Genomic DNA, 14329 nt, shown 5'->3' with positions numbered 1-14329 from the left:
GAGTTCAGAAGCTTTCCAGTAAGTCGTCGAATGTGAAAGTGATTTCACCTTGAAACACACCAGTAGTGATAAAGGCTGTCATCAGTCAGTGATCCTTTGTTCACTGCTGTTTCCTGGGCTCCTGGCCTGTTCTCTTTGTATCTGTGTGTGGTGGGGGTGCCTGTTGGTATTTGACTGGTGGGAAGATGCTTTGGGGCTGTGGTGTTGGAAAGACTCTTGAGAGTTCCTTGGACTGCAAGGAGATCCAACCAGTCCATCCTGAAGGAAATCAACCCTCAATAATCATTGGAAGGACTGATGCTGAAGCTGAAGCTCCAATACTTTGACCACCTGTTATAAAGAGGCAACTCACTGGAAAAGACTCTGATGCTGGGAAAGATTGAGGGCAGGAGGAGAAGGGGACGACAGAGGATGAGATGGTTGGATGGCATCAATTACTCAACGGACATGAGTTTAAGCAAACTCTGGGAAATGGTGAAGGACAGGGAAGCCTGGTAGGCTGCAGTCCATAGGGTTGCGAAGAGTCGGACACAACTGAGAGACTGAACAACAACGAGGCAGGTGTGGAGTCATGCTGGGAGGTTTAGGTATTTCTGAGGAGGCAAAGCACTGTCCAGCCACGGGATAGGATGTCCTGTGTGGGTCATGAGCTCCCCACTACCGGAAGTGTCCAGATTTCCCAGAAGACTTCCTGGAATGCATGATTTGGAATACCCAAGAGGTAGCGTGGTGCCTGTATACAGGAAGTGCTCAATAAATGCTTGTTGGATGAGTGAGTTTCTGAGCTTGGGTACCCCCTTTCTGCTCTGATGAATCTCGAAACAGGGTGAATGTTAGCAAAGACATTGAGGGATTTGTTGGTGAATTCATCAGCCTTTCATCTTCAAATCCAGCCCGGCCAGAGGGTGGCCACTTTTCCTCAAACTCAACTCAGCTGCTCATGTTGAGGACTTCAGATGCTTCATAATCAGGAAGTTCTTAAGGTGCTGTCTTGAGTCCCTTCTCTTTTTTGGCCACACCATGGAGCATGCAGGATCTTAGTTCCCCCACCAGGGATGGAATCCACGGCCCCTGCAGAGTCTCAACCCCTGGACCACCAGGGAAGTTCCTCAAGTCCCTTCTGCCACGAGCGAGATCCACTTCCCTTGCCATGCTTACCAGCACTGAAGATGTGATTGTGCCTGGGCCCATATACATGTGGAAAGTGCTTTCTGACCTGTCCTGTCCTGTCCTGGCTGGAGGAGATCCATCCTCTATGGAATGGAGCGCTTGCATGAGGCTACCTCCGTCTGTGTTCGTCCTAGAGCCAAGGTTGGCCCATTCTACTCTGAGGGCCACATCTGGCCTGCTGCTTGGGGCTGGTTTTTTGTGAATGAAATTTTATTTCAGCACCGTAAATGTCATACATGTTGTCTGTGGCTGCTTCATGCTGCAAAGGCAGAGCTGACCACAAGGCCCATGAAGACGAAACTATTTACTTAGCTGGCCCTTAGAGGAAAAGTTTGCTGGCCTTTGATCTGCAGCAAAAATATTCAACATAAAGACTGAAAATATGAGCAGATATTGCAGAGAATACCCTGAAATGTATGGTCTCAGTAAGATCGGCTGTGTGGTCAAAATGGTGAGGAGCAGAGTGATTCCAGCCATAGGTATGAGCCCCAGAGCATTGAAGTCAAGGACCCAACAAGTACCTGTACATGAACGATCATGGCAGCGTTACTCATTATAGCCAAAACCTGGGGGTTACCCAATGTCCACTAGTGGACAAAATGTGACATTTCCACACAATACACTACTATTCAGCGATGGCAAAAGGTGAAGTCCTGACGCATGCTTCAACATGGATGATCCTCAAAAACATTATGCTAATTCAAAGAAGTCAGATGCAAAAGGTCATATATTGGAATTTCATATAATTCTGTTTTTATGAACTGTCCAGAATAGGTAAATCCAAAGAGACAGAAACAATTAGTGTTTTCCAGGAGCTGGGGGTACAGGAAAAGGGGGTGACTGCCTAATAGTTGCAGGGTTTCATTTTGGGCTGATGAAAAAGGCCTGGAACTAGAGAGAATTGATGGTTGTATAACACTGTGAATACGTGCCTCCGAATTGTTCACTTTCAGATGGTCAGTTTTCTATTGTGTGAATTTCAACTCAACTGGAAGAACTGATGGGGATGCTAAGCAGTATAATACATCCCAGAGTGGCAACTGCAGCCTCGGCGTCCAGAGTGTGAGAGCCTCCCTTTGTCTGTGATGCGTTTGGGCTTGTGCGTCTGTGACGTTCCTGAGTCCCTTACAAGGCAACACCATGACCATGGTTTTCTCAGGGCAGAGTTCTTTAAGGTAAGCGACTAGAATCTCATTATCCCTCTTCAGAATTTTTCCTTCATGTACATCCCATCAATTGCTGCTTAAATTCCCATTCCAACCTTCATGGTCCTGAAAGTTTCCTGCACAAGCAATAGTTCTTTAGATAGAAGCCACAATGCATCCATGTTAGATGCACACACCCTTCTGAGAGGTGTAGGTGGGGAGGGAAGGCAAAGAATGGGGTGGAAATGCATTAACATTGAAGGGTCTTGTTGCAAGGTTCTGTAAGGGATATCATGGGGAATAGGAGAGGCTGAGAACTGTGGTCAGAGAGTAGGTCCCTGTGAACAGTTAGCATGAAGACAAGGGAGGGATAATTTGCTGAAGACACGCTTGCTGTGTTATGCAGTTTTAGAGGCACCATAACCCGATGGCTATATGTTGCATTGTGCACAATCTGAGCAACTGTACATGGTGATCTTGGGTGAAAATCAGTTCATCAGATTGAGTAACTTTAACTTTGATGTTCAAGTTGTAGGCTTATCTGAGATCACTATCTAACACTCAAAAATTGCATGGGACATACTTATACTGAATAATTACTGTTTATATTCTAAATAAATATATTATACATTTATCTGAAATTCAAGTTTAACTGGGTATCCTGAAGTTTTATTTATAAAATTGACAGTTGTGTATCTAACGCATCCTTCAGACACTGGAACTATACATGCGAGATGCCAAGTCACTGATGTGGGTCTGGAACCCAAGCTGGACTGACATGTCTGAGTAATGGAAAATAAACCAGTTATAGGAGCTGTTGGAATTCTGGTCTGTGTTAGTTTCCTAGGGCCTTTTTAACTTTGTTTATGAAACAAAGTCTCCCTGGTGGCTCAGACTAGAAAGAATCTGCTTGCAATGAGGGAGACCTGGGTTCAGTCTCTGGGTCAGGAAGATCCTCTGGAGAAAGAAATGGCAACCCACTCCAGTATTCTTGCCTGAAAAACCCCATGGACAGGGGAGCCTGGTGAGCTACAGTCCATGCGGTCCCAAAGAGTCGGACACGACTGAGTGACTAACACTTCTACTTCTTTGTAACAAAGTGCTATAACCTTGGTGGCTTAGAACACCAGACGTTTCTTCTTTCATGGTTCTGGAGGGTTGAAGTCTGAGCTCCAGGTGTTGGAGGGCCAGTGCTTGCTCTGAAGGTGCTGGGGAAAGATCTGTCCAGGTATCTGCCTTAGTTTCTGGGGCCCCAGATGGTCCTCGGCTTGTCACAGCATAGCATCAGCCTTCACATGGCCTTCTCCTCCATCTCTTCACAGCGTTCCCCCTGTGTGTGTCCAAATTTCCTGACACCCATCACATTGGATCAGGGCCCACCCTCATGAGCTAATTTTAATGTGGTTACTGCAGTGAAGACCTGATCCCCTGATAAGGTCACCTTCTGAGGTCCTGGGATGTCTCAGTCTGATTTGTTGCTATTGTTTATTTGCTCAGGTGTGTCTGACTCTTTTGCAACCCCATGGACTGTAGCCTCACCAGGCTCCTCTGTCCATTGGACTTTCCGGGCAAGAATACTGGAGTGAGTTGCCATTTCCTTCTCCAGAGGATGTTCATGGCCCAGGGATCAAACCTGGGTCCCCTGCATTGACAGTCAAATTCTTTACCACTGAGCTACCAGGGAAGCCCCCTTGGTATCACTGGGTGGCTATAAAGGAATCCTATAAAAGGAGTGGCTTGTATGTTGTATCTCACTGCCTGGAGGCTGAGAAGTTAAAAACCAAGGTGCCTGATGAGCGTTTGGCTCCTGGTTAACAGAGAGTGCCTCCTTGCTGTGTCCCCAGGTGGTAGAAGAGGTGACAGGACTCTCTGGGGTCCCTTTACAAGGGCACTAATCCCATCCACGGGGGCTCCACCCTCATGACCTCATCACCTCCCAAAGGCCCCACCTGCTAATTCCATTCCCTGAAGGTTAGTGTTTCAGCATAAATTTTGGACGGACACAGGCACTCAGTCTAGAGCACAGATGTTAGGATTTCAGCATCTCTCTTTTAGGGAACACTATTCAATTCATAACACGGCCCTAGGTCTGTCCAGGGCCTTTCTTTTCTGAAACTGAGTTGGATGGCTTCCATGTGGAGGGCTAGATAGCTCACATGTATCTGGCCTGTGAACAACTGGTCTTAACTAATGACAGTTCAAAGTGTGGCTGAGAGTCATGGCCCATCCAGAGGGGTCAGGTCTTGGGAAGGCAGATCATCAGAGGACAGGCACAGAGGTAGCCAGCCCAGCCATGAGAGAGGGGCGTGTGTCTGCTGGACGTGTCGAAGTTTTCAAGGGAACGGGCAAACATGCACGCTCACTTCCGCAAAGTAAACATTTCTGGAAACCCTTGCTTCATGGAAAGGGCCCACGAGTTTTGCACAAAATGTTATGCAAGCTTTGGAAGTCATGGGTGGAAACTGTTTGCAAAATCCTTCAAGCCTCATACCAAATGTTTGCTTCAGTCTTGAAGCCTGAAACAAACAACTCTTCTGTGTCGAAAATGTGGGCTATGTATAAATAGGTAAGCAACAAGGTTATTCTGTATCACAGAGAAAATTATAGCCGTCATCTTATAATAACCTGCCATGGAGTATAATCTGCAAGAACACTGAGCCGGTGCACTGTACACCTGAAACTGACACACGGTTGTAAATCAACTGTCAGTCAGTGCAGCTCAGCTCAGCTGCTCGGTCACATCCGACTCTCTGTGACCCCAAGGACTGCAGCATGCCAGGCCTCCCTGTCCCTCACCATCTCCCGGAGTTCACTCAAACTCATGTCCATTGAGTTGGTGATGCCATCCAACCATCTCATGCCCTGTCGTCCCCTTCTCCTCCTGCCTTCAATCTTTCCCAGCATCAGGGTCTTTTCCAATGAGTCAGCTCTTCGCATCAGGTGGCCAAAGTATTGGAGCTTCAGCTTCAACATCAGTCCTTCTGATGAATATTCAGGACTGATTTCCTTTAGGATGGACTGGTTGGATCTCCTTGCAGTACAAGGGACTCTCAAGAGTCTTCTCCAACACCACAGTTCAAAAACATCAATTCTTCAGCGCTCAGCTTTCTTCACAGTCCAACTCTCACATCCATACATGACTACTGGAAAAACTATAGCCTTGACTAGATGGACATTTTTTGGGAAAGTAATGTCTCTACTTTTTAATACGCTGTCTAGGTTGGTCATGACTTTTGTTCCAAGGAGTAAGTGTCTTTTAATTTCATGGCTGCAGTCACCATCTGCACTCATTTTGGAGCCCCTCAAAATAAAATCTGCCACTGTTTCCACTGTTTCCCCATCTATTTCCCATGAAGTGATGGGACCGGATGCCATGATCTTAGTTTTCTAAATGCTGAGCTTTAAGCCAACTTTTTCACTCTCTTCTTTCACTTTCATCAAGAGGCTCTTTAATTCTTCTTCAAATGGACTATACTTCAAAAAAAAAACCAGCTAATGAAACATTTTGTTCTTTTTCAGCTATACTTGTAATAGGGAAGAAACTTTGTATTCTATTGCAAGTTAATCACTAAGGGGATGTTTCCCATAAGCTTAAATTATGCATCATGGCCCATCTCTGGGAACCCTGCTTCCCAGGTAAGGAGCATTATTCTAAATTACCTTTGGTTAGCTTATAGGAAACATCCTGATCAGGCCCACCTCTGAATGGCTGCAGGGAGGAAAAAATTAGCATACCCTTCTGGAGTCTAGTTGGAAATGGGAAATGTTGGGCTTTGCTCCCTCCCCTTTTAGTATGAATGAGTTTGAGTAAACTCTGGGGGTTGGTGATGGACAGGGAAGCCTGGCGTGCTGTGGTTCATGGGGTCACAAAGAGTTGGAGACGATTGAGTGACTGAACTGAACTGAGTCTAACTCAGGCAAGATGGTTATTTGGGGCATGAGCTCACTGTCTTCTCAGCTGTCTGCCTTTCTGTCAATGTTTCTCACTCCAGAGACTCATCACTTGATTTATCGGCCTGTATGTGGCAAGCAATACGAGCCTGGACTTGGTAACAAAGGCAAAGGTATCATTAGGAAAAAAGTACTAAATGGATCATGTTGGTCAAGGGAAGAATCAGCTGAGGACTCCAGTCATGCTTGTTGCTTTGATCAGAAATGAGGCTGATATCAGCTTCAGTTCAGTTCAGTTTAGTCACTCAGTCGTGTCAGACTCTTTGTGACCCCATGAATCGCAGCACGCCAGGCCTCCCTGTCCATCACCAACTCCTGGAGTTCACTCAGACTCATGTCATCGAGTCCGTGATGCCATCCAGCCATCTCATTCTCTGTCGTCCCCTTCTCCTACTGCCCCAAATCCCTCCCAGCATCAGAGTCTTTTCCAATGAGTCAACTCTTCGCATGAGGTGGCCAAAGTACTGGAGTTTCAGCTTCAGCATCATTCCCTCCAAAGAAATCCCAGGGCTAATCTCCTTCAGAATGGACTGGTTGGATCTCCTTGCAGTCCAAGGGACTCTCAAGAGTCTTCTCCAACACCACAGTTCAAAAGCATCAATTCTTCGGCACTTAGCCTTCTTCACAGTCCAACTCTCACATCCATACATGACCACAGGAAAAACCATAGCCTTGACTAGACAGACCTTAGTTGGGAAAGTAATGTCTCTGCTTTTGAATATGCTATCTAGGTTGGTCATAACTTTTCTTCCAAGGAGTAAGCGTCTTTTAATTTCATGGCTGCAATCACCATCTGCAGTGATTTTGGAGCCCCCCAAAATAAAGTCTGACACTGTTTCCACTGTTTCCCCATCTATTTCCCATGAAGTGATGGGACCAGCTTAGATAAGTATTTTGTTGGACAGGCTTAAAGGTCAATTTAAAAGACAAGCCTCTGATACCTGGAACTAAGTATGTTCAGTCAAGGGTCAGCAGGATAATCTTCAAAGGAAGACCTCGCTGGGCTGAGGGAAAACTTGTGGCAGATAAATATGTGGTCCCTTTTGCCCCTTCCTTCTGCTTTCTAGACAGAAAAGATGAGATAATGAGACTATTTCGACAAGCTGATAAGTTGTATGAATTTTCAGAAAAGAGAAAATCAGATATAAAATGGTCTTTAAGAATACTTCCAAGAATCATAGCTTGGAAGTGCAAGGAGTCCCTTAGATCAGGGCTGCCCAAGAGAAATATAATCTAAGCCTTTTTTTTATTGGATCTAAAATTTTCTCGTGGCCACATTCAAAAAAAGAAGAAAGAAACAGCAAAATCAGTTTTAATCATATAGCTTATTTATATCCAAATATATCCCAAATATTACCATTGCATCACATGTGTGTGTTAGTTGCTCAGTCGTGTCCAACTCTTTGTGACTTCACGGACTGTAACCCTACTGGAGTGGGTTGCCATTTTCTTCTCCAGGGGATCTTCCAAACCCAGGGATCGAAACCAAGTCTCCTGCATTGCAGGCGGTTCTTTACCATTGGGTCCACCAGGGAAGATGGCCTGATTTCTTAGCCCAAATCACTTAGCCTCTTGGTGTCTCTATTTTCCCATCAATGACATGGAATTTACGTTCCTGGAGGGTCTCTCCTGAGATTGGTGGAGGCATTTTGGAGCCACAAGGGTAGAGAAGGGATGAAGTGCAGGCTCTGTGAGGCACACATGTTCAGATGCTACACGGAGATGCTGGAGTGATGATTTCCAAGCTAGGAATTCCAAGAGACCCCCATGTTCAGAGTTTACCAGAAGGTTAAACCATCCTCAGGCAGGACTGAGAAAAGAAGAGGAAAAAAAAATTAGACAAAACCACAAAGAAATCCATGGAGATTGAGGTGATGGAGGAAAAAAATCCAGCCCAACCCTCCCAGGGTGTAAATGACCCGTAGGAATGGACAAGCCTGCTGATGGCTGTAGACATGTTTCCAGCCCGTCTGGAACTTTTGAGGCTGGTGGGTAACATGAGCCTTGCTCAGATCTCTGTCAGTAATCCTTTCGTATGATTTTCTTGTGTTAAAACTTTATTTAAAAATGCTTCACAGTATTCTATTGGTTTCTGCCATACATCAACATGAATCGGCCATATGTATACATACGTCCCCTCCTGAACTTCCCTCCAGCCTCCCACTCCATCCCAATCCTCTAGGTTGTCTCAGGGTAGCAGAGTAGTCCTTTCATTATATTTTAAAGACAGATTTGTAGGAAGTCATTGGCCTACAAACTTCTTTTATGCAAATACTTCATAATGAGTTCCCAGCTGTGGGAGGTGGCTCAGGGCAGGGTTTCTGGGGACATGGCTGCCAGTAGAAATATTGCCAGGCAGGTTCCACCAGTGGTACAGGGACCAAAAGCCTGATTTCTCTTGGAGTAAGGCATGCAAAGAACATGTCAAACCTTCTGCATCATACCTTTCTCCAAAGGTATAAAGGTGAAATGCCCATGTCATCTCTGGCCAGAAGTTTCTAGAACAATGATTGTGCTGTGTGTGCTCAGTTGTTCAGTCCTGTCTCACTTTTGCGACCCCACAGACTGTAGCCCACCGAGCTCCTCTGTCCCTGGGGTTTGGCAGGCAGGAATCCTGGAGTGGGTTGCCGTTTCCTCCTCCGGGGCATCTTCTCGATCCAGGGATGGAACCTGCGCTTCCTGGATCTCCTGCATCGGCAGGGGGATTTTCTACCAGTGTGCCACTGGAGAATGGTGAGCACCTAATAATAGTGAACCAGGCTCTGTTCCTCTGGGGACATCCAGGTAGTCACATCTGTGAACTGGCTGTGAAGTGACTTTGATAATGAGGGCTTCCAAAAGCACAAATAAATCCTTCATTCCATCACAGGCTTGCTGCCTTATTTTAAAAACCAAGTGAATACATTCACCATTTCATGCCAGGTGGAAATTTTACGTGCTAAGATGCATTATGGGATGGGATCAACCCTTCCGTAGAGAATGTTTCCCAGACACATGGATGGAGAGTCAAGAGCATTACTTCAGATGGCTCATCACTCTCTCAGTTCAGTTCAGTCGCTCAGTCATGTCCAACTCTTTGCAACTCCATGAATTGCAGCAGGAGAGGCCTCCCTGTCCATCACCAACTCCCGGAGTTCACTCAAACTCATGTCCATCGAGTCAGTGACACTCTCTACTCTTCAAAATTAAAATATAAATATTTCCCCTAATTATCAGTTTTATATGCCCATGGTAGAAAGCCAGAAATTAGAGTGTAGACTAAGGAATGAAATTTACTGTAATAATCCCACCAGCCAAGATAATATCTACTGGGGACATTTTGGTCTAGAACATGTTGATTTGAATAGCTTAGATGTTACTGTGCTTACTTTTTTCCTTTCCTACTTAGTATAGTGAAAGTGTTAGTCACTCAGTTGAGTAAATAATGGCATTTGCCATGTCACTGAAAATTATTTGCAAGCAAGATTTCAAAACAGTTCATTATAAAATTTTAAAATGTACCAAATTCAATAGCAGTGTATCATCAACTGAAACACTGACAATTATCAGGATGTGGCCAGTCTTGTTTCTTTTAATCCCAGCAATCATCCCACCCCCAGAATTTACTGGGAGCAGTTTCAAGGAATCACATAATTTTATCTCTAAATATTTCAGTATGTAACGGAAAGATGATGAAAAGACAGAGAACTTAAATCGTGCCAATGAAACCACAGTACCATTATCCCATTTAAAAACAAGGACAAATTTTTAGTCAAATTAAAATAATAATTTTTATCACCCAGTCAATGCTTACATTTCCCTGAATGTCTTGAGAATTTTATTTTGTTTTTGACATTTTATTTGAATTGGGATCGAAAAATTTTGGTTTGTTTGAATTGGTCTATACATCTCTCTCTCATTATTCAGTTATTCTTGTCACTTATTTATTAAAAGAACCAGCACACTTGTCCTGTCCTTTCCTGGAGTCCCATGTTGCTGATTACATCCCCTGCATTTTTTTCAGTTTTGCCCTATTCTTTCTTTTTCTTACCTGTTCGTGGTTACTGGTGTCTTCCAGTGAGCCTGCAGGCTGTAACATGCTCCGAGGGAGATTCAGTGTCCTGAGAGGAGGTGTCAGTGGGCCCAAGCTGACCACATGTCAGCAGGAAATTCCATCCTGCCCATCACTCCTCCCCTGAGGAAACAGGTAGCCCTGAGCTCTGTGGTTCCGTCAGGAGGGACTGAAAATGTGGGTGCACAAAGGGAAGACCAGAGGCAAGATTCTAGAAGATGTACCAGGTCAGGGTGAGGGGCCTGTGTGTGTGTGTGTTTGTGTGTGTGTGTGTCCAGAGTACGCTGTGTGTGTGTACTCTGCCTTACCTCTAGACTGGATTTTGTTGGTTGAGATATAATCAGATTGGTGCTCAAACTTGGAATATTTTCTATTATTGATAGAATGTACCTTGGTGTTGTTGAGTCACTAAGTCATGTCCGACTCTTTGCGATCCATGAACTGCAGCAAGTCAGGCTTCCTTGTCCTTAAAATGCATGGTATCATTCTATTTGCTTACTTATATTCCATTTTCTCATAACTATAATTCATTTTTTATTGTGGTAAAATATGCCTAACACAAAAGTTATCATTTCTGCCATTTTTCAGTGTGCAGCTCAGTGGCATTAAGTATATTCACTTTACTGTACAACCATCACCACCAACCGTGTCCAGAACTTCCACGTGTTCCCCGATTAAAGCACCCTGAATGCTCATTCCTCCCTGTCCCCTCCCCAACCCTAACAACCATCGTTCCACTTTCTCTGTGGATTTTACACTGTAGGAACTTCATGTAAGTGGAGTCACCATTTATTTTTTAAATTGTGAGGTGGCTTACTTCACTTAGTGCAATGTTTTCAAGGTAGCATTGAAATCGTAACATTATTAAGTCTTTAAACCCATAAATCCAGGATGTCTTTCCATGTATTAGTATCTTCTTTAATTTCTTTCAGCAATATTTTGTTCTTTTTGATTTTATTTTAAATGAAGTTGCTAATTTCCTTTCTAGGTTGTTCACTGTTAGTGTGCAGAAACACATCTGATCTTTGTGTAATGATTTTATATCCAGCAACTTTGCTGAATTCATTGATTAGCTGTCACAGGTTTTCTTTGGTGTAATTTTTAGGGTTTACTATGTATGAAATCATACACAGTAATAGATACACAGTAATAGATAACTGATAGAGTGCCTGATGAACTATGGACGGAGGTTCGTGACATTGTACAGGAAACAGGGATCAAGAGCATCCCCATGGAAAACAAATACAAAAAAGCAAAATGGCTGTCTGAGGAGGCCTTACAAATAGCTGTGAAAAGAGGAGAAGCGAAAAGCAAAGGAGAAAAGGAAAGATATAAGCATCTGAATGCAGAGTTCCAAAGAATAGCAAGAAGAGATAAGAAAGTCTTCCTCAGCTATCAATGCAAAGAAATAGAGGAAAACAACAGAATGGGAAAGACTAGAGATCTCTTCAAGAAAATTAGAGATACCAAGGGAAGAGTTCATGCAAAAATGGGCTCAATAAAGGACAGAAATGGTATGGCCCTAACAGAAGCAGAAGATTTTAAGAAGAGGTGGCAAGAATACCTGGAAGAACTGTACAAAAAAGATCTTCACAACCCAGATAATCATGATGGTGTGATCACTCATCTAGAGCCAGACATCCTGGAATGTGAAGTCAAGTGGGCCTTAGAAAGCATCGCTACGAACAAAGCTAGTGGAGGTGATGGAATTCCAGTTGAGCTGTTTCAAATCCTGAAAGATGATGCTGTGAAAGTGCTGCACTCAATATGCCAGCAAATTTGGAAAAAGTCAGTTTTCATTCCAATCCCAAAGAAAGGCAATGCCAAAGAATGTTCAAACTACCACACAATTGCACTCATCTCACATGCTAGTAAAGTAATGGTCAACATTCTCCAAGCCAGGCTTCAGCATTATGTGAACCGTGAACTTCTAGATATTCAAGCTGGATTTAGAAAAGGCAGAGGAACCAGAGATCAAATTGCCAACATTTGCTGTATCATCGAAAAAGCAAGAGAATTCCAGAAAAACATCTATTTCTGCTTTATTGACTATGCCAAAGCCTTTGACTATGTGGATCACAATAAACTGTGGAAAATTCTTCAAGAGATGGGAATACCAGACCACCTAACCTGCCTCTTGAGAGATCTGTATGCAGGTCAGGAAGCAACAGTTAGAACTGGACATGGAATAACAGACTGGTTCCAAATAGGAAAAGGAGTCCATCAAGGCTGTATATTGTCACCCTGCTTATTTAACTTCTATGCAGAGTACATCATGAGAAACACTGGACTGGAAGAAACACAAGCTGGAATCAAGATTGCCGGGAGAAATATCAATAACCTCAGATATGCAGATGACACCACCCTTATGGTAGAAAGTGAAGAGGAACTCAAAAGCCTATTGATGAAAGTGAAAGCGGAAAGTGAAAAAGTTGGCTTAAAGCTCAGCATTCAGAAAAAGATCATGGCATCTGGTCCCATCACTTCATGGGAAATAGATGGGGAAACAGTGGAAACAGTGGCAGACTTTATTTTTTTTGGCTCAGAAACCACTGCAGATGGTGACTGCAGCCACAAAATTAAAAGACGCTTACTCCTTGGAAGGAAAGTTATGACCAACCTAGATAGCATATTCAAAAGCAGAGACATTACTTTGCCAACAAAGGTCCGTCTAGTCAAGGCTATGGTTTTTCCTGTGGTCATGTATGGATGTGAGAGTTGGACTGTGAAGAAAGGTGAGCGCCAAAGAATTGATGCTTTTGAACTGTGGTGTTGGAGAAGACTCTTGAGAGTCCCTTGGACTGCAAGGAGATCCAACCAGTCCATCCTAAAGGAGGTCAGTCCTGGATGTTCACTGGAAGTCTCATGCTGAAGCTGAAACTCCAGTACTTTGGCAACCTGACACGAAGAGTTGACTCATTGGAAAAGACTCTGATGCTGGGAGGGATTTGGGGCAGTAGGAGAAGGGGATGACAGAGGATGAGATGGCTGGATGGCATCACCGACACGATGGACACGATTTTGGATAAACTCCAGGAGTTGGTGATGGACAGGGAGGCCCGGCGTGCTGCGATTCATGGGGTTGCAAAGAGTCAGTCACGGCTGAGTGATCGAACTGAACTGTTGTATGAAATCATGTCATTCACAACCAAAGACAATGTCTCTTTCTTTCTGATTTAGTTGAATTTATTTCCCAGGTTAAATCTTTATTAATTCCATTCCTATAATGGAAGGAGAAAGCAGGTCAGAGAAGGAGAAAGCAGAAACTGAGCTAAAGACCGTGCATTTGGTCAGTTTCTTCCTCACCCATAAAAGAGTCTCTTGGTTCAGACAATTTTGACTAAGAGGACTGGTTTAAATGAACAGAAGAGTAGCTCAAAGTCTTAATTTGGGACTGAAACGCTTTGCTGAGTGTTCACTGAAGCTTCCAAAAACAAGACCATCTGGTCAATAAAGTAAGGAACGGGGAAGGCTCTGCTGCATTCCAAAACAATGTTCATGGACCTTGAATTCTCAGAATTCAGGTTGAATTAGCAATATCTCCTTTGTTGATAAGCTGAAGCTCCTTCTGAACCAAGCATCATTGTATGGTATTTTTCCGTAAGCAAGAGTGGTCATATAATATCATTTACACAGATCTGCAATATATGTAAAATGCTAAAAAATAACAGCAACCTATACTACATGACTCTGGAACATTTCTCTGGATTAGAGGGACCTGCAAGATTTGGGGAGAAAAAACAAAGTGTGATGGTAGACGGCGACCATGTCTTGGGATTTCCCTCCACAAGACTATGTCACTTAGCTACGGCTGCAAGTGTGCATATGTGACAATTCTGAGATCCAATTCTGAGTTTGAAACAGGAGCTGTTTGACTGGGTCACCATAGGTTAACCTTCATAACAAACGATCCCGCTGTTTTAGTGGCTTAGTATAATAGAGTTTATTCTGTATCTAGTGGTGGGAGGTTGGTGGGAGTTTGGTGGGAAGGGAGTCTGCTCTACAGCCTCAT

This window comes from Capricornis sumatraensis, chromosome 1, assembly GCF_032405125.1.
Source record: "Capricornis sumatraensis isolate serow.1 chromosome 1, serow.2, whole genome shotgun sequence".
NCBI lineage: Eukaryota > Metazoa > Chordata > Mammalia > Artiodactyla > Bovidae > Capricornis > Capricornis sumatraensis.
The sequence above is the reverse complement of the archived record's forward strand: the minus strand, read 5'-3'. Positions refer to the sequence as shown.